This window comes from Hipposideros armiger, unplaced genomic scaffold (assembly GCF_001890085.2).
Source record: "Hipposideros armiger isolate ML-2016 unplaced genomic scaffold, ASM189008v1 scaffold_1615, whole genome shotgun sequence".
Taxonomy (NCBI): domain Eukaryota; kingdom Metazoa; phylum Chordata; class Mammalia; order Chiroptera; family Hipposideridae; genus Hipposideros; species Hipposideros armiger.
The window spans coordinates 21,245-42,343 of record NW_017732965.1 but is presented as its reverse complement, the minus strand read 5'-3'; the positions used below and the strand labels follow the sequence as shown (position 1 = coordinate 42,343).

General features: G+C 35.2%; 1 pseudogene; it reads left to right on the top strand.

The window, feature by feature from the left end:
* The first annotated feature begins 18,466 nt into the window (after window positions 1–18,466).
* LOC109377898 (eukaryotic translation initiation factor 4B pseudogene) lies at window positions 18,467–20,217 on the top strand (annotated as a pseudogene).
* Window positions 20,218–21,099: the final 882 nt, after the last annotated feature.

Genomic DNA, 21,099 nt, shown 5'->3' with positions numbered 1-21,099 from the left:
ATATACCCTTACTTTACACCGTACACAAAATCAACTCAAAATGGATTAAAGACTTAAACCTAGACCTGAAACTGCAAAAACTTGCATCTTAGTATCCAAATTACTCCCTATAATTTTTGTGCAAACTTTGATTTTACATAAAAAAATAGGAGGAGTTTGCAAGTTCCTAGCTCAAGAGAATGTTAAAGTCAGCTTTTTTTTTTTCTACCTGCACTAGATAGAATTTATTGGGATTTGTGTCTGCATCTTTAGTGTATTTTGGGAATTAAATAAATCTCTCCCTAACCATACTCTCACCCCATAATTTTAATTCCTGTATGCATTATGAATTTTCAGAATATTACTTCAATATGCATACTATCAACTATTAAAATGTAACAAAGAAAAGTTAAGTTTTCTTTGCTGATGCAATAAGACAAAGCAATAAATGAGTCCCAGGGGTTTTCTTTTGAACCAGCAAAGTGCTTTTAAAGCATTTTTTTTTCCTAGCAGCATTTATGCATTTTTCTAAACTAACACTCATGGAAGTCTTTAATATATTACTAAATAAAGTGCTGCAGAAGCTTTTTGTATCAAAAGAGTTAATTTTAGCACATATATTTATCTTCCCACTGCATGATATCCAGAGAAGAAAGTGAACCAACCAATGCTGTTATATATAGACTAGCATTTCACATACTGGATCAGTAGCATGTGCAACTTGTTAGAAATGCAAATTCTCAGAACCCCCTCGCCCCCACCACCACCACCACCAAACTTGCCAAATAGCAGACTCTTCAGGGTAGAGCCCAGAAATTTGTGTTTTGACAAGCGGTGTTGGCAGTAAAAATGTGACGCTCAGAACCTCGTGCTCAGAAGCAAGGTTAACTGATGGTCTCAACTGTAGCCCTTTTAGGTCTGTCTGTCTTTTGGCACAAAGGCTGCTCCGAGCCAGTGATGGAGTACAGTAGGTGTACTAAACAAGCTGTATTCCTGCAGGATCCAAAGCTCCTCTCAAAGGCAACTTTGGCCCACTGCCTCAGTGTTGGCAAAGCATTTCTAGAATTGTGCTACAGTCTTAAGATTTTTTATATATATTTTTTTCCCCTTTCTCATCTCCCTCACTAGGGTCACACTTACTTCTTGGTCAGAATACGTTCTCCACCTTTTCTTTTTCTCCTTAAATCTTAACCTGGCATTTCCTCCAGTTCCTCTCTTGTACCTCTGATTTCATTTTAGCATTCATTGGTTTATCAGAGGACCCTCACTAACCCAAGTGAAGTCAGGAGTGATTCAAGAAAACAGGGACTCTAGATGGGGGTTTTGGAATAACCTAATGTTGAAGCTCAGCAGGGATCCTGAGGCACATTGAAATTTGAGAACTAGTGCTATAGGTCTTTTCCATCTTCGATATAGTTGTTAATACTAAGTGGATCAGAGCCCACATATTAGGGGATTATCAAGTGTTTTGTACTTGAGGGTATTGATCCTTAGAGGATTACTGAATTCAAGGGGGGATTGACAAAGGCAGTATTTAACTATATTAAATTTTGAATCAAACTGAAGGGCAAAGAGAACTGAAACTGTTACCTAACCGCATGATATATGCTGCTACAGAATCTGTACAAGGTAAAGAAAATAAATCAAGATGGAAAAGAACTCCTCGATAATAAGTTCTATGGAATGATGAAACAAAAGTGTCTTTTTGTTTCAGATTTTTAATTAGATAACATTAAACTTTCCTTGTATATGATCCTCTAAAAGCTTATTATCCTAAATCCTTGATTGTTACATTACTCAAGTTACTGCATTCACAACAAACAAGGTACCAGCCATGACTATGTGATATTCTAAATAGGAACTCATTCTTCTAGAAAGCCTTCAAATACTTACACTGTGTGAAGACTTGGATTTTTTATAAGGTACAAACCTTATAAATCTTGAAAAAAATGCTTAGAGATCCTACAGACTATATTCAGAGGGAAAATATTCCTGATGTGAGAGGGTAAAGAAAAACTTGTACAATATTTTTTTTCATATTCACAAACGCTGGCTGATGATATGACTTCTTAAAGAAAGAAGAAATGTTTAAACATAATTTCATATTGATTTTTTCAATTATATAAAACTTTTCTTTCATCCTTTGTGGTCAAGGATAGCATGGCACTATCCTTGTTTGCTGGAAATTGTTCCATACCCTGTTGTCATGAGAAACTGAAAAACGTCTACTCTGTATCCAGGCATTTTCTAAATCAAAACTGATTTCACCATCTTGGTAAATTCTTACCTTTTGTTTGTTTGTTTGTTTTGCAGATTTATATTTGCATATTCATTTTTAGTTAGAATGGATTATTTATCCAAAAGTGTCACTGAATAGCTCACTTAACAAATGGTGCTTTTTTAAAGCTAGGTTTACCGCATAAACATAGTTGCTGAAATGTTTTATTTCTCATTGTTAATATTTAAGTAGAATTTGACATACAAATTCTACCCTATATCTCAGTCCTGACTTCCGTAGATCACACCTGCAATATCCTTTGTCTGAGCTATGTAATTAGCAGTTCAATTTCAAAAAGCAATAAAACCTAAAAATTAAGGGTTTAGGCTCTGTTGATGGTGGTAATGGTATCCTGGGTTATTTGCATATGTCCAAACTCACCACCGTACACATTAAATATGTGCAGTTCTTTATATATCAATTATACCTCAATAAACCTATGAAAAAAAAGAGTTTAGGCTCTGATGTTAGGTTTACATCCTGTCACTTAACTGTAAATGCTATCAGGCTTTTGGAGATTCAGTTTTCTCATCCATATAATGGAGAAGAAATATAATGCTAGTATATATACTTAAAACCCTTTCATTTTAATTCTATTACTGCAGAAAAAGTGCAGGTTAATAAAAAATTCAGATAAGTAGGAAATAATTTTTAAAGGCACATATATGCCTAAATTAAAATATATTAATTTAAAGCAAACTCATGTTCAAATGCCAATAAATGATACTTGCTTTAAAGAATTTGTATTTAATGGTGTTCTGATGTTATTTTAAAAGAACCATATACATAATATACTATCCGAGGGAAATAAAATCTTTGTGAAGGAGACTTGAAGGAGAAATTTTTCTACATTATTATGACTTTCTACCAGCCTTTTATTCTTGACTCTCTTATGCTTCCTTAACAAATTTTTTATTAAATTTTTAGGGTGATATTGGTTAATAAAATTATGTTTGAAGTTTACAATTCTATAATACATCATCTGTATAATGCATTATGTATTCACCACTCAAAGTCAAATCTTCTTCCATCACCATATATTTGACCCCCTCTACCCTCTTCCACCTCTCACCCTCCCCCTTCACCCTCTGGGAACCACTAAACAGTCATCTGTGTCTATGAGTTTTTGCTTAATTGTTTGCCTTCTCCATTTGTTGCTTTCAGTTTTATATCCCACATATGAATGAAATCATATGGATTTTTATTATATCTGTCTGAATTATATTGTTTAGCATGATAATCAAGATCCATCCCTGTTTTCAAAAATGGCAGTATTTCATCTTTTCTTATGGCTGAGTAATATCCTGTTGTATATATGTACCACATCTTCTTTATCTAATCACCTATTGAAAGTCACTTTGGTTGTTTCCATGTCTTGGCCACCATGAATACCTCAATGAACATAGGGCTGCATATATCTTTATGGGTAAATGTTTTCAGATTTCTTGGGTAGATACCCTGGGCTGTATGATAATTATATTCATAATTTTTTGAAGAACCTCCATACTGTTTTCCATAGTGGCTGTACCAATTTTCATTCCCACTGTGTATGAGGGTTCCTTTTTCTCCTTAGCCTCACCAACACTTATTATCTGTTTTGTTGATGATAACTATTCTCACCAGTGTCAGGTGATATCTCATTGTGGTTTTGATTTGCATTTCCCTAATAGCTAGTGAAGTTGAGTATTTTTTCATGTATCTGTTGGTCGTTAGCATGTCTTCTTGGGAGAAGTGTCTGTTCAGGTCCTCTGCCCGTTTTTTAATATACTTTTGTTGTTACTGTTGCTTTTATGATTTTATGATTTTTATGATTCTTTATATATTTTGGATATTAACCCCTTATCAGAAGTGTTGTTTGCAAATATCTTCTCCCATTTGGTTGGTTGCCTCTTTGTTTTGTTGATGGTTTCTTTTGCTTTGCAGAACCTTTTTAGGTTGACACAAAAGAGTATTTACTGTATAATTTCATTTAAATAAAGTTCAGAACTGGTTAATATGTATCTATAGTGATATGTCAGGGTAGTGATAACATTGTGAGGCAGAGATGTTAGAAGGAGAGGGTAAGAGGCATAAGGGGTTGAAGGAAATATTCTATATCTTCAGTTAAGGGTTACAGAGGCATATCGGTATGTAAAAGTATATTTAGCTGTACATTTAAAATTTGAAAATTTTATTGAATTTATAACTACAAAATAAGTCAAAGTAAAAATAAACATGAATTGTTTTTCCATCTGAAAACTCTAAGGAACCCTTTAAATAGACTCAGTAAGTCAGAGATGCTTAAAAACTTGTCATATACGGCCAAATTTTTTCCACCCAGAACCTCAGAATGTGACCTTATTTGGAAATAGGGTCCTTGCAGATGTAGTTACATTAAGATGAAGTCATACAGATTAGAGTCAGCCCTAAACCCAATATGATTGATGTTCTTATAAGCAGAGAAAAGACACATATACAGACTCAGGGGAGAAGGCCAGATGAACACTTGGGCAGAGACTGGAGTGATGCCAAAGCATGCCAAGGATTGCTGTGCATTAACAGAAGTCAGAAGAAGCAGGGAAGGATTTTTCTTTAGGTCCTTCATAGGGAACATGGCCCCGTGGACACCTTGGTTTCCGACATCTAATCTTCGACACTGTGAAAAAATCAATTTATTTTGTTTTTAGCCAGCAAGTTCATGGTAATTTTCTATGGCAGTTCTAGGAATTACAGCACACCATTTTGGTTTCATATTTAATTTTCATTAGTTTTACTACTCAAGATGCTGTATGCCTTAATGCAATTTCGTTACTGTCTTACTAAATGGCCTGTTTATTGGATAACTTCTGGTTTGAAAAAATTCCATCCCTCACAGATTCCAAGGCCAAATTCATTATTCTGGAACTAAGTCTTTTAAAATTAGAAATTATCCTACCACATTATTCCCCAGAGCTGCTTTCTCTTCTCACAAAACACTTGCCCCTCCCCGTCTCTGCCAGTGCACATGCTGTTTATCTGCCTGGATGCATGTTCCACTTTTCTATGCTAAGGCCCAACCTCAAAGCTTGTACACCTTAAAGTTTCTCTACCTCTCTTTGGTGATTCTGTTTTATAAATGTTATTTTAGCCGCTATCATTTTGTATTTTAATTATTTATGTAGCAAGGCAGGTTTTTTGTGTGTTTTTTTTTTTTCTTAATCCTCCCTCTCTGCAAGCCCGTGGCACCTGCTGAGGTTAAGTTAACCTAGCAGGCTTTGTAGTGTAACTCAATACATTCTCTCTTTGTTTTTAAATCATAGCCAGGTTTAACTTACTAGCTCTGCTACTAAGAGGGAAAGTTCTGGCTACGTTTTAGACAGCTTCCCTTAGGCAAGCTCTCTTAGTAGCTTCCTCCCTTCCTTTATTTTGAGCTCTTCATTTGAAAGGTCATCTTTCTTTTCTCTCTCCCTCATCTCTACCCAAGAGCAGAATATGATTGTCATCCTAACCTCCCATTTCCTTAGTTTTCAAAACAGGTAACTTTTAGCCTCCTCAAACTCTCCCTAAGCAGTTGTGAACATCATAGAAATGCTTTCACAACATCAGTTATTCCACTGACCTCATGTTCAAGAAGACCTCTTTCCTAAAGTCTCCATGATGAAAACCTGGATGGGAGGCTCAGGTTACTAGCTGTTGAGCTGATGAACTTGCATTTTCCTTCCTGCAACATCCTCCAATTTCCTTTCAGATCTCCCTGTTTTGAATCCCCTGTTTCCTAGGACGCTGTAGTTCCTCTTCTTAATTTAGATTCTTTGGTGATATTCCTTTCAAGAACTTGCTAAATGCTAGCCAATGGGTTAAAAATTGTACATGCATTTTCTCATTTAACCCACGCAGTGCAGTCCAAAGCGTGAATTGTAGTGTCATCAATATTTTGCAGATGAAGAAAACAAGGCTGAAAATGCCTTAATACTTTGCCCAGGGCCACAGAGCTAGAAAGCTTGGACTTAAACCCAGGTCAACTTGACTGCAATTTAATTCTCTTAGTCAGTGTACTATAGTGGTATCAATAACAACAGAAACTCTCTAAGGAGTTTTTTTGTTTATTGTTTTCCTCTTTTTAAGTCTTATCTTAAAGGCAAGTTAGTGATGTATGCCAAAAGGTAGTTCAGGTACAAAGAAGCTTTGGTCTAGATTTAAATATCCCACTTGTTCTTCTCGAGGAGAACTATTATAAAATACCTATAAGAATATGAAGGAATGAGCAGAATGCAATATTTTATAGTAGTTTTGATAGCAAAAATGAATGGAGGGCATTTTATAGTGTTTGCTAAAAAGGTGCTGAATTTCCATTTTCATGTCAAGGAAAAAATATTAATGTTTAAATCATTAAATTGAAAATCCCTCTTACAGGGTAAGGGTGAGGGAGTGGTAGATGCGGGTCAAAGGGATCAAATATATAGTGATGGAAGAACTGACTCTGGGTGGTGAACACACAATGTGATATATAGATGATGTATTGCAGAATTGTACACTTGAAACCTATGTAACTTTACAAACCATTGTCACCCCAGTAAATTTTAATTAAAAAAATCCATTTCTATAGCATTAAATTATTTGAAAGTTTCAGTAATGAGTAAATGTAATTAAAACTGAATTCACTGTTAATGTTAAATCTGAAATTTTAGAACATTGTACTTACATGAAACTGTGAAATATTTTCACCAAAATAAAGTATACTTTTATTATAAATATGAGGGCTAAAATTTATTCAGACTGAGATGTAGACACTAAAAATAATGCATGTGAAATATGTGGTTCTCTAAATAATACTAGGACTAGTACAGTCAACTAAATAAAGTGACACATTTACTGGACATTTCAGGGAATATAAAATGCTACCCTATATAAAATTACCACATCTGGTGGAAAGCATGCTTTTCTTTCTTCTTCACCTTTGCATTCTTATTCATGTACAATGGGAAAATTTAGAACCACGTGTATGTACTGTTATCCCAAGAATTAGGGATGGCTGCACTTCAATCTTGGTGGCATGTCTATTAGCTGAGCAACCTTGGTCATTTCAACCCTTAGCACAGACTTTCTCATTTGCCCAATAAGTGATAATGTACCTACTTGTACCTTTGTCAGGTAAGGTTAATTTATACTTCAAAAAACAAAGAGTCAAATTAACAGGATTTAAGCAATACAAAATAAATGTACTTACATCTTTTGTAAATTATCTAGAGTATGTACTCCAAAGCTGTAGGGAGACTCTGCTCCATCGTTACTGGTGTGTGGCCCCCCCTTCTCAGAATCCAGGATGCTGGCTTCCATACTCCAGGGATCAAAAACAAGAAAGATAAAATTAAGACTTCCAGATATATCATTTTGGCCAGAACTCAGTCCTGTGGACTAAGAAAGACACAAGATGCAGTGGGGAGTTAGGAATACAATCCGTATGCCAGCTGGCTGTGTGCTCAGCTGATTTTAGTGATTTTAAAATGAGGCTGTAGTATGTTGAGTAAGAGTACCAGTTCTGGAATTGGATTACCTGGGTTTGTCACTTACTTGCTATTTGATCTTGGGAATAATGCAAAAAAACTCAGTGACTTTATTTCCTCATATGTAAAAAGGGGGTAATATTAGCATCTACCTTGTAAGTAATTCTGATGATTTTATGAGTTATAACATGTGAAGTGCATGCCACATTTAAATAAGTGCCAATAAAGTGTTAGATCTTAATATTTCATCTCAAGATCCATCTTTGTATTTACCACCTTGCAATGATCTACCAATTAATGTAATTAAACACAGTGAATATCTTTTTCCTTCTGAAGAATGACCAAATGTGTACAACAATACATCCTTATATTTTGCTAAAGATGGCTGAAAACATTTTTAATTCCCCATTAAACCATAGGCTGGATTTTGGGGAACACAAAAATAGACCAGCTGATTCTTGACAAAGTCCACAAAGGAATTTTGTTTGTTTTTTCTTTTTTTTCACTATAAAAATACAGTTTAAATTCTGTAATTTCATTTTTATAAAAATCTATAAGGTAAAATAAGGATAATTATAGATATTTTTCATATACTCAGTAATAAAAAATGTGAACATTGTTTGCATTTCTGATCACATTCATACCAAGATATGTCATAACTGGTAATGATTTTATAGAAGTTGAAATAGATAGCTAAATAGCATATGCCTAACCAATTTAAAAATAAAAATAAAACATCCTGCTCTGTAGCACTCAATCATTTACAAGCTTTGATACCTTCAGCAAGTTTTATGTAATTTCTACAATATATGCTTCAATTTCCTCCAAAATAAGCATGATAGTATCTACCACATGAATTGGTAAGGCAAATGAAATAAGTTAATAAAGGTAAAGTATAAAAAGACACAGCTATGATCTCTGCATTTAACAACTTGCCTCACTCCATCAAGTGTGGCAGAAGTGATAAAAATGCAGACTTTATTATTATTGTTATTGATTCCCAATGAAGAGTTTCATATTCCTCAAGGCTGACCTTATCCATAGGAAAAGACAACTTTATAGAGTGTTACCAAGATTCATTTTATTGAAACAAGCATTCAATGACTGCTGTGCTTGAGATTTTTAAGTATGAGATATCATTTTCTAAAACATAATTATTAGAAATGCATTCCCATCGTTATTATGTTGAAGTAATAATAGAAAAATATGTTAGCTGTATAACATAACCAGAGGCTGTGTTTTTAAATATATATTAAAGCAAGGCAAGATTATTTAGCACATTGCTGTAAATATGAAGTTTATTGCCTGATAGTTTTACTTGTATTACTAAATATATTTAGTAATACATTTAATATATTTTTCAATTACATTTGACACACAATATTATATTAGTTTCCAGTATACACATAGTAATTAGACATTTACATACCTTACAAAGTGATCACCCTGATAAATGTAGTACCCATCTGACACAATAGATAGTTATTACAATATTATTGACTATATTCCCAGTGCTGTATTTTATATCCCCAACTATTTTCATAACTGGAAATTTGTACTGCTTAAATCCTTTCACCTTTTTGACCCATTTCCCAACTCCCTCCCATCTAGCAACCATCAATATGTTCTCTGTATCGATGAGTTTGTTTCTGTTTTGTTTATTAGCTTATTTTGTTTTTTAGATTCCACATATAAGTGAAATCATATGGCATTTGTCTTTCTCTGTCTGACTTATTTCAATCAGTATAACACCCCCTAATTTTATCCATGTTATCATAAACAGTAAGATTTCATTCTTTTTTATGGCTGAGTAATATTCCACTGCAATAAATGTAGCCTTTTGTCATCCAATCATCTATAGATAGACACTTAGGTTACTTATCTTAGCTATTATAAATAATGGTACAGTGAACATAGGGGTACATATATCTTTTTTTTAAGATTTTTATTGGGGAATTGGGGGATGGGAACAGTGCTGGGGAATTGGGGGAAGGGGAACAGACAAGTTGCTGTTGTTTTGTTCTTCAGTCTAGTTGTGGAGGACGTTGCTTCACTGGCCCAAGTTGGCACCATCATTGCGCTCTTCCCAGGTGAGGCAGATCAGTCGCCGGCTTCTGGACAGCCGCTCACTGCGGCTGCTGGCCGCTCACGCTGGCTGCTGGCTACATATGGTAGCCCATGGCAACCCACTGCCACAGGGTCTGCAGCCTACGCCATCCCCGGTGACTCATAGCAGCCCAGCTCCAGGTTGAGCTGTTGTTCAGCATCTAGCTGTGGAGGGCAGTGTCACTGGCCCTCAGATGTGGGATCCGAACTGGGGCCCTCTGGCGTCCCAAGCCAGTTCTTAACCATTGCGCCACTTGGCCAGCCCCATATATCTTTTTGAATTAGTGTTTTGGATGTTTTTGGATAAATACCCAGAAGAAAAATTGCTAAAGATAAAGGAAATGATGCTGTAGTAGGTTGAATTGTCTACTCTCAAAAATATATATCCAAATCTTAACTCCTGATACTTGTGAATGTGACCTTGTTTGGAAATATTGCATTTGGAGATGTAATTAAGTTAAGGATCTTGAGATGAGATCACACTGAGTTTAGGGTGGGCTCTAAGTTCAAGGGCTGGAATCCTAATATTAGAAAAAGGGATATTTGAAGCACACACACACACACACACACACACACACACACTCACACTCACATGCACACGCACACAGGGTTAGAAGCCAGGTGCAGATGGAGGAGGAGCTTGAAGTGATGCATGAACAAGTTAAGGAACGCTAAGGACAGCTGGAGCCACCAGGAGTTAGGAGAGAGGTGTGGACTATATCATCCCTCAGATCCTTCAGAAGGGACCAACACTGCTATCACCATGATTTCAATTTCAGACTTTTGGCCTTATACACTATGGCAGAATAAATTCTTGTTGTTTTAAGCCACTCAGTTTGTGGTAATTTGTTATGACAGCACTATTAACCTATTATGTATATCTAATATACTTTTGATGTTCATTTAACTTTGTGATTATAATAATTTAAATCAACACTAAATGTTTGTGAGAACTTTTTTTTTTTTTTACTTTAACTGGAGACCATCTTTTAGTTTGAGAACAAATAGCATAGGCAGCAAGTACTACTAGAGAATATGAAATGATACATTATAGTGGCTGGAAGAGTGGGAGATTGCTAGAAAGAACCTAGACACCATCTCATCCAAATTTCTCATTTTATAGAGGAGGTATACATTTGGGCTTGGGGTGAGAGAAGTTTTCACTTTACTTACTTTCTCTTAATATACTATGTCTGCTGGTTAATATATCCAATGAAGATTTAAAACTTAAGGAGCAAAGGGATCAAGTGGCTATCTAATCCACAAATTAGTTTCTTCCTAGACATATAAGTATCAGTTTAAACCGTACTTTAATGATTATAGAAATAATATCCTCAAAGTTCCTCTAATAAACAAAAGCTGCATTTTAAAAGAAACTAACAAAAACAAAAAGTTTTTGTCACTTCGGAAGTCACCAAGTTGCAGCATAAAAAAATCACAGGTTTTTGCTGTTAGCCCAGTGAGACCCGTTTTGTAATGAGAAAGTTTTGTTTGTTTTTTTTCATTCAAGGTCTTTTACACACGTGTTTCTGCAAGAAAGAGATATAAGGAGAGGTATTTTACAAGAGTTTTGCCTGTCAATATAAGAAAACTATTTTACTCCATGGGTTACTTCACTAACATTTTCATTTTTTTCTTCATTTTCTATCTTAGTAATTGATCTGAAGGCTGGTTGCTTTTGAATTTGATACATTCAGACAGCTTTAGCATGGTGGATAGGAGTTGCTAGGCAACCTTACTTGTAACAGCAAGGTTGCTGGGCTTTTACCTCTGAGAGCCTTGTTTGGGGAGAAGCTCAGGCAAAGACTATTTCTAATGCTTGTGTGTTTAGACCTTATAAACAGAGATTAGGAACAAACGCTTGTGGTACTTAAAAAGGATTAACTTGAAATAGAAAAACTCAGTATATCAATGTTTCATTCTCTAGCTTTAAGTGACATCTTAAAAAATTCCCTTTGACAAATTTTAATTATCAGATCAATGTGATATTATGAGAGGTGTGATAAAAAGTACAGTGAATGTTTAAATTTAAAAAATTATTGCAATAAAAGACACATCAATATAAATCCCCCTCAAAATACCCTGCCCCCCCTTGCTTTGAACATATTTATCCCATCATTCTTACCACTTTATGAAGCAGCTCTGGAAGTCCTCTTTCGTGAGTGTCTTTAGTTGCGCTGTTGTGGCTGCCTTGATGTCTTGAATCGTTTTGACTTCGGGAAAGAGCCAGAAGTCGCATGGTGCCAGATCGCACAGTGCCAGTGAATAAGGTGGATGAGGACACACTGTAATGTTTTTATTTGATAGTAATTGCCATATACCAGAAGCAATGTGTAACACAGAGCATTGTCATGATGGAGGATGATATACAGCACACTTTAAAACACACCTTCTCTCAACCGTAGCTCACACCCGACTAAGTGCGCTGAACAAGTTGAAGGTTACTTGGTTTGTTACTAAGGTTGGATGCACTGCTTTTCCTACTGAAAATCCCTGCCTTTCCATTGGATGGTACTTGGCAGCAATATTCACTGTATTTTGTGATCACACCTCATAAAATCTTAAAATATGAGCTAAGGCATTTATTCTATTTGTGGGTTCTTCTGGTTGACCTTTCTTCCTTTAAACCACAATTTCATAATTATTTGCATATTATTACACATAAGTAACATGGTTAAATTATTTTTTTAACAAGTCATTTTTATAAAATCTCCAATCTTTGAGAAATAGCACAAAATGAATATTGAGACCTATTACAGGCCTGTTGTATTATGTAATTCTATTTCATGGCTATGTTTATTAGATTAGTATTGATTATGATCCAGTTATAGGGAAGAGAGGAAGGCTGAAATACTGCCATTAGATTTAGTTCATGGAGATAGTAAATTTTTATACCTGATTGGAAGCTAAATTTCTACTTGAATACCTTTAAATAAGAGATAAATTCCTGGGGGGAGTCATGGTACAATTTTCTGCCATTGTGTATTTCCTACCACTCTGATGTCATTTCAGGACAACAAGGGGGAGTCAATTGGCTCAGAAATGAAGAACAGTTTGGTAAATGTGTTCTGTCCCACTCGAGTAAACCTGTTCATTAATTTGTTTTTAACCTAGAACTCAAGGAACTGATGAAGAAACATTCATGATAGTAGTAGTAAAAGACCAGAAATGGTACAAAAGTTACATATTCTTCAAGGGTTCTCCCCAGAAGAATTTGGATAGATAAAAGCCAACACAGTTTTGCCCGTTTATATAACATGTACGTTTTTTACTGTCCTCACACTCATTTTCACCCTTAAACATAATAACTTCTGTATCATTTTTATTGGGTAGGTATTTGTGAGTAGCTCCCAAATTCAGGCTATTTGCTTATAATGGAAAGGTAATACAGTGACTTAGGGGGAATATTTTCCATGGGGAAAATACAAAACTAGGTAATTAGGAAAAAAATCAATTTCCCTTATTAACCTAAATTTTTTAACGTTTGGTACAAGAAACCTAATCAGTGAATCTGCCTGCATAACCATGGCAGATGGGATGAAGATGGACTGATCTGCTCAGGTGACACCAGCCTTTCTTTCCAGCCTTATTGTCCATCATCATCTTCGCCTGGCCCTCTGAAAAGGGTCAATGATAAATGTGGGAATCATGATTTCTTTAAATATGGAAAGTTAGACTATACTGGATACTACTATGGAACATATTTTGCTGCATAGTTCACAGTCAAAGTGCAGTTTGCTTTGTTCAATTTATTTCAACAGCTCTTTATGACATTGACATGAATTCAAATAAGTAGAGCAGGAGTTTTCTATTGAAACTATTGTAAAGCATACATACTAATACACTCATATACACATGAACAACAATATATTGGTAAGAAAAGTACATAACCTTCTTAATAAGCTTTTGACTTCCTATAGTAGAGAAATAATTCTAGGTGGTATCAAACAGTTAATTACACTTAGAGGGTTAGGACTGCTATAGTTGACAATGCCTGTTACTAGGGAAGAAATTATCCTAACAGCTGGAAATCTTTTTTTTTCCCTCCTGAGCATTAAGAGAGGTATAGCACACGCAATAGAAAAAGGAGATATTATATAACAAAGCATAGAAGAAATTTTGTTAGAAAAAAACTACAGTTCTATTGTACACTGTTGCTCGTACTGTTTGGTTATCTCCTATGTCTTAATTGCAGTTCCCAGAAAAAGTCCCCCATTTTTGTGTCACCTGAATGATTTAAATAGACGCCAAACATTGACAGGACTTTCATTGACCACAAGATTGTTTTCTAAATGTATCCAAGTCTCTAGGTTTTAAAGTATAAGCAAGATGATGCAATATTGTATAGTTCCATAGTTCACATTTAGTTTCATATTAAGCATACTATAGGTTTGTAGTGATATAATCTGGAAAGAATGGAAGGTCATCTCTGCATAAATGCCTGGTCATGTTTGATAGAAGCCAGTTCCTGGAAGCCACACTGATTGAACAGTGTAGCAGATCTTGTAGTAGATTTGTACGATGGGTATGGGAAGAAATACATTTGTTAAATATTTAGGTGAAGAAAATATTCAGATTGATGATACATTGGATAGGGGGATGAAAAAAAGGCAGTTATTAAGGATGCCTCTTAGGTCTCTGGATTATGTATCTTTGATTTTTTTTAAAGGAATTTCTTGTGAATACACATATATCTGATTTGGTTCTGAGTTCTTAATTTGTGTTTTCTGGTTATCATATGTTTCTCCTGCTTTTTGTTTTGTCCCCTATTATTTCTAGTTTAAATATAGTTAATTCTTTGTTTTCAAATTTATAATTCTATTTTCATTTTATGCGTAATTAAATTTTTATTTTAACAAATACATTATAAAAAGTCTTTCTTTTATCACCTCCATTCCTGAAAAAGACAAGCTTTTTAGCATAATTTTACCTATTCATCTCCCTTACTTACTTACATTCTAAAATGTGTTGTAATAGAGTTTGTTTTTCCTGATTAAAATTTTTAAAGGCATCTTTGTTTTCAAATATTTTCTAAAGAAATGAAATGAATTTTTAAAATGAAGTTATTAAAAATAGTTTAATTCTATCTTTTATCTACATTGTCCACAATTCTTTTATGCATATCAAGTTTTACATGCCTTGCCTTCTTCTTTTTCCCCTAAAAATGGAAAGATTCTATAAGGCAGAATGTTTCACATGTTTATAGTCATGTTAAATGTGACAAGCTCCCAAACTGCTATAATATTAAGCAGTCAAATCTCAGTTAAGTAAAGGAATGAAATAGATTTTTTATATATATGTATATATATTAAATGATAAATCTGATGTTCACAATATTTTTCTTTCAGATCTATTTAAATATGTTTTTTTCTTTATTTCTTTTTGATCATCTTCATTACAATAGGTAATATATTTGATAGGAGATAGATTAATGTATCTTTGGAATTATATGGTTTTAAATATTGATGCTTGCCAATTTATCTTTTAATCCTAGTTATTTTAAACAGAATGTATCTAAAATGCATAAAATATTTATTTTAAAGTAAGTGTGAATGTAACTTGATAAACTTTTTCACATAAAAAATTAGGTCTTCCTTCATGTCAGGGAAACTACAGTCCAATATTCTTTTTGGATACTTGTTTCAGATAGATTTTGAGTCCACTCCATAACCATAGAATCAGAATATCTGAGGTGTAGCCAAAAACTCTAGTTTTTTTACTAGACACAAGTTGATTCTGCTGTTCCATGAGGTTTGAGAATGAATCACTGTTGTAGGTAATATCAAGATAAATAAAAGATGATTTCTACATTAAAAAAAAAGTGTGGGTTCTACAGGGTGGAATCACAATTATGAACAACAATAACTGGGAGTGAAACAATTAGAGGAGATGTAAGACATAATATCAAGATTTTGCTGAATGTCAAACTATTTCAATTTTTGCTTCCAAATTCATATTCTAGTGTTGCAGTGCTTTCCATTTTGAAACTGTATAACAGTGACTTCCTTTAAAGCCCCAGGAAACAACCTGCGCAGGGCAAACTCATATACACACATTTGTTTGTAAATGTAGTTATATGTATAATATAAATGCTCCAAAAAAATAAATAGATAATGTATACATGAAAAGGAGTTTACTTACTTTCTCTCTCTACTTCTTTCTTTCTTTCTATCTATCTGATTTTTTTAATTTTAAAAGAACATTTGAATGTGTTGTTTGCATAAAAATTTACTCTTAGTATTATGATCAGACTGTCATTTACAGGGACTGCCTTCTGAGGCCACTCAAGATACCAAAGAGGACGGTGGTCGTTATTGTGTGTTACGTGACTTGTAGCTCCTCTTAAAAAAAAAAAGATATTGAGTTAATTGCAAGTGGCCTATATGATTTTTATGTTTTCCTATGGAACAAATTTACAGTGTTTTCTTATATTTATCTGTCTTTTTAAGTCAGAACTATACAAGTGAAATGTTAAAAAAATAAAAAGAACCAAAGTGTTTAGATTGAAAAGAGAGATCTTATTTTATTGGATTTCCCAAGATCTAAGTTAAAAATATTTAATTTTGAAAAGCAATTTAGATGTTCACAAACAAATTTACTCAATCTTGATAAAAATCCTCCTGTGAAATTGATTCACATATTTATTTATGTTATGATAGGTTTTTAAATATATACCATCTGATTACTTTTTTCTTTTGGGATTTGTTGATAATACCTTAAGATAAAGCATATTTTTTTGCTGAATTCTCTACTAAAATATACAGCTTTACAGAGTTCATTTTATTATTTGTCATTGAAAAATATATTTGAATTATTCACAAAATGACAGGCACTATGAATACAATGAATAATCCACTAGAACCCTACAGAATCCAGTAGGAAAACCATAAGAAAAGTAAGACCAAATGCTATGAAGTGAATCATTAAAACCTAAACCCAACTCCAGTATATCATACTTTTTCCTGCCTCATTACTGCTGTGTATATATTAAGCATAATGGATTGAATAAGTAATACAACTATGGCTGTAGAAGATTAACCAAAGCCATCTGAAACCATAGAATTACGCTGACATTAATCTGTTACAAAAAAAGTGTTCATTAACATTCTCTTACTGTCGATATTGTCTTCACTTCTAAATTAGAATAAAATATCAATAAAAAATCAATAGCTAGATATAAGAATGCCTAAAGAGTAACTGTTTTTGTTTTTGTTTTGTTTTTTAATAGCTGAGCCATCCTGCCACCTGTTGGCAGCTCAGCAGCAGCTCAGCTCAGGCCGTGACTCAAACTGCTGTTGCTCAGAGCTCTCACTCTTGAGCAAGCTCTTAACCAACTGAGCCCAAGAGTAACTATTTTTTAATGTAATTTAGTGGTTTCCAAACTAGAGGTATACATGATGATATCCAAGGAAACATAATTAAAATATTCTATTTCTATTTACTGTTATCTGAAGTATAAGAAATCAAAACATCTCTATTAATTAATATTTAAATTGACACTGGCCCCGTCATTGAATCATTTTTTTTAAAGTCGTTTTGTTGTTGCAATCATCTCCCCTAAACCCACACTACATCTATTTTTGTTCCCTTCATGTAGTTAAGTAAAATAAAGTATTTAGTGAATTTTTTTATAGGCCCAGGTTTTACATTAACCAACATATACTGTTATTGCAATGAGTGTGCTCCTGTCTCTCATCCTGTCAGAAAAACACTGATGAAAAATGTGTTTCTTCCCCTTTCCCTCTTCTCTCAAACATATTATAGTAGGCTTCAGATTAATTTTTGATTCTCTGTCACAGTACAGGCCATGAAGCATTTGAGTAAAATAATTGATCTGAAAGTGGGGTCCCATCTGTTAACTTCTTACATAAGATGTTAAAATTCAAAGCTGAAAATTCAGTGATGGATATAAAACTATCCTGAGATATAACAGAATATTCAAACTTTGAATGAAGTAATTTATCTAAAAGAAGCAGCTGGAAATACAGGGATATTTATGAAAGTTTGGTGTTTTTATAATAAATGTTTAATAACAGCAGTAAAATTCTTAGAAATATCTATTAAGCACCCTAATTTTAAAATGTAACTTGAAAAAAGTTTACCTAAAGTTATTGATCCTATGCTCTCAAAATGTTAACATTAATTAAAATATCTTTTATGTTTACAACACCATATTGCTGAAAATGGTATCCCTTTTTTAATCACAGTCATCTGGAGAGAGATGTAAGATCTCACAATTGTGTATATCTTTCTAGGACCAGGATTACTAGTACCTTGACTTTCTTTTAACTTTTTTAACATTTGTTTCTCAATCAGATCCATTATTAATTTTTATTTCTTAAAATAGATTTTTCCTTTAATTTTATGCCAATGTGTAGTGGGCGGTGTCTATCAGAATTGAACATCTACCTGTATACATTTTCCATGAAATTCTTGAAATAGTACAATCAATAGGTTAATTGGCATATTTCATACACACAGAAATGTGGGAAATTACCTCATTATGACATTTATTATGCAGAATTACTTGTTATGATGACAAATACAAAATTTTTAAAATCCAAAAAAATCTTTGCAAAAAAAATAAAGACTTGAAGAACATATTAATTAAATGTAAATTGGGCTCTCTCCATCTCCCAACATGGTGGCTTCAGCAAAAAAGAAAGAGAAGAAGGGGAAGCCTATCTCCCTAACAGGCTTTCTGGCTGAGGATGGAGGGACTGGTGGAGGAAGCACCTATGTCCCCAAACCAGTCAGCTGAGCTGATGAAACAGACAACCTGGAAGGAGACGTTTCAACTACTTGTTATGGTAACGATGACGATGTATTATAGGGCACCTCCAATTGACCATTCCATCCTGCCCACTGCTCCATGGGCTGCTAGGAAACCCAATATTGACAGCTGTCTTCCCAAATTGTTACCCTGCACTGCTTTTCTGGGGGACCTACCCATTAATGTGACAAAAAACTCAAAGAATTCTTTAGAGGATTAAATATCAGTGCTGTGTATCTACTAGGCGAACCCAGCAATCCAGAGCGGTTCAGAGGATTTGGTTATGCTGAGTCTGAGGACTGGACTCCTTGTTCAATGCCCTGAGCCTCAGTGAAGAGTCTCTAGGTAACTGAAGAATTCCAGGGGACATTGCTGATCAAGCAGAGGATAAAACAGGGATGATCGTTCTTTTGGCCGAGATAGAACTCGGGATCCTGACAAAACAGACACAGACTGGAGGGCCTGTCCTGCCACAGACAGCTTTGATGACTACCCACATAGAGGTGGTGATGATCGTTTTGGAGATAAATATCCAGGGCGTTACCATTCAGACCAATACTGTGATGGGTATCGGGACCTTTATGGTGATGGTCTGTGCTGGGCTACGGCTGGTTACCAGACCCGGGATTGCAAAGATGACAGAGACAGTAGAGGCTATGATACAGGCTGTGATTCCAAGATAGGCAGAGGCAGAAGAACATTTGATCGTGGGTACAGTAAGGATGATGACCACAGAGGAGGTGGGGACCCCTATGAAGACAGATATGATGGTCAGTCATGAAGCTCCAGAGATGATACTCTCTGGGTGATTATAGGCGCGATGACAGAGGTTCCCCTGAAGACCCAAGCTGAATCTGAAGCCTCAGAGCACTCCTAAGGAAGGTGATTCCTCTGCTGGCACCTCCCAGTCCAGTTGAGTAACCTCTGTCTTCAGAGGAGCAAAGACTGTTGACACAGCTACTAGAGAACAAGTAGAGGGTTGGCTACAGAAGGAACAGGAGAAATTACAGCTGTCAGCTGGTTGAGGAAAAACTAGAGTGATGGCTAGGGAGAGACACCCAAACTGGTGAAGGAACAGTCAAGGATAGAAAGTGAGTCATTACAGCCCGGGACCTCAGCCACCTCTGGCAGAAATGCATGGAGAGTGAAAAACCTCTAGAAAAACCTTCAGTAAGGAGGAAGACTGCCACACTCCAGCTTCTAAGACTCCCAAACCTGAACAGCCTCTACCAGCCCCTCCACCAAAGGAGAATACCTGAGTAAAGGGAAGTTCTAAACTTCCTGCTCCATCTCAGAGCTCAGACACAGATCAGCAATCCCCTGCAAGTGGTGGGGGGAAGGCAGTTCCAGCTTTCCATCTGAGGATGGACCAGCAAGGAAAGCAGATGATAATACAGTGGATGGGGTGAGTGCCTCAAAAGGCCAAAGTGGAAACTCCAGTCATGGGCCAGGAGGTGGAGGGAGCAGGAAAAATGGCAAAAAAGGATCAAGGCTCCTGATGTGCACCTGAGCTAAAGAAGCCTGAAGAAAATCCAGCCTCCAAGTTCAGTTGTGCAGGCAACTATGCTGCCCTCTCCATTGGTGGTGAAGATGAAACCAAGGGAGGTTACACCGACTAGGCCTCTACATCCTGTGTTTTCTCCAAGACTCTCTACCCTGGAACATTTGAAAACAAATCAAACTTCTATCTAGACAAGACAAAATAAAACTCACCATCTCCTTGTGGGGGAGGAGGGATGTAAATCGGGTCCTATTATTCTATTTCTCTTGGAAAGAACTGATATTGAATTTCTTGGGTATTTGGATAGAATGTGCTTTCAGCATTCTTTCTTATTTCTATTTTGTGTCTGAATTTTTTGCATTTTTTTGGTAATGGAAACTTCACTGTTCAAAAATGGTAGTGCATTTTGAAGAAAGAAATACAACTTTCCTTAATAGCACACACTCTGCTAGATTTCATATCCAACATGTACTTTCTGAAGGCATCCTGGTAAGCAACACTGCCCTCCAAGGGAACTTGATGGGCAGGCTGGGGGTTTCATTTGGCTTCGTTGAAGAGACGTTAACCATTGTTGAGTTGCTCACCTTGGCAGCCACACAGTATTGCTGAATCAAAAAAAAAACAAAAACAAAAAACTTCAAAATTGATGCCTGCTAGTCCAAGCATTAATCCCTGTGATAATTATTTTGACATTCATATTTAGAACCACTGTTGTTTTCTTTATTTTTGACATATCAATACCATGTCAGGTCACCTCTAGTAAGCAATTTCATTATCCTTTCTTATATTTATCTCCCTCAGGGTTGCTTAGATTTACTGTGGCCTCTTCCTTTGACATGCTCCCAAGGCTCCTGAATGCCCCGCCCCCACCTCATTACGGGGACTGCCAATCCCTCTCAAGACCCTTGGATGCTTCCCCTTGGTGCCAAAGTGATTTTCTGGCATTTCACCTATTTTATATCTAAGCTAGACCTTCCTAAATATGCTCAGGGTTAGTGAA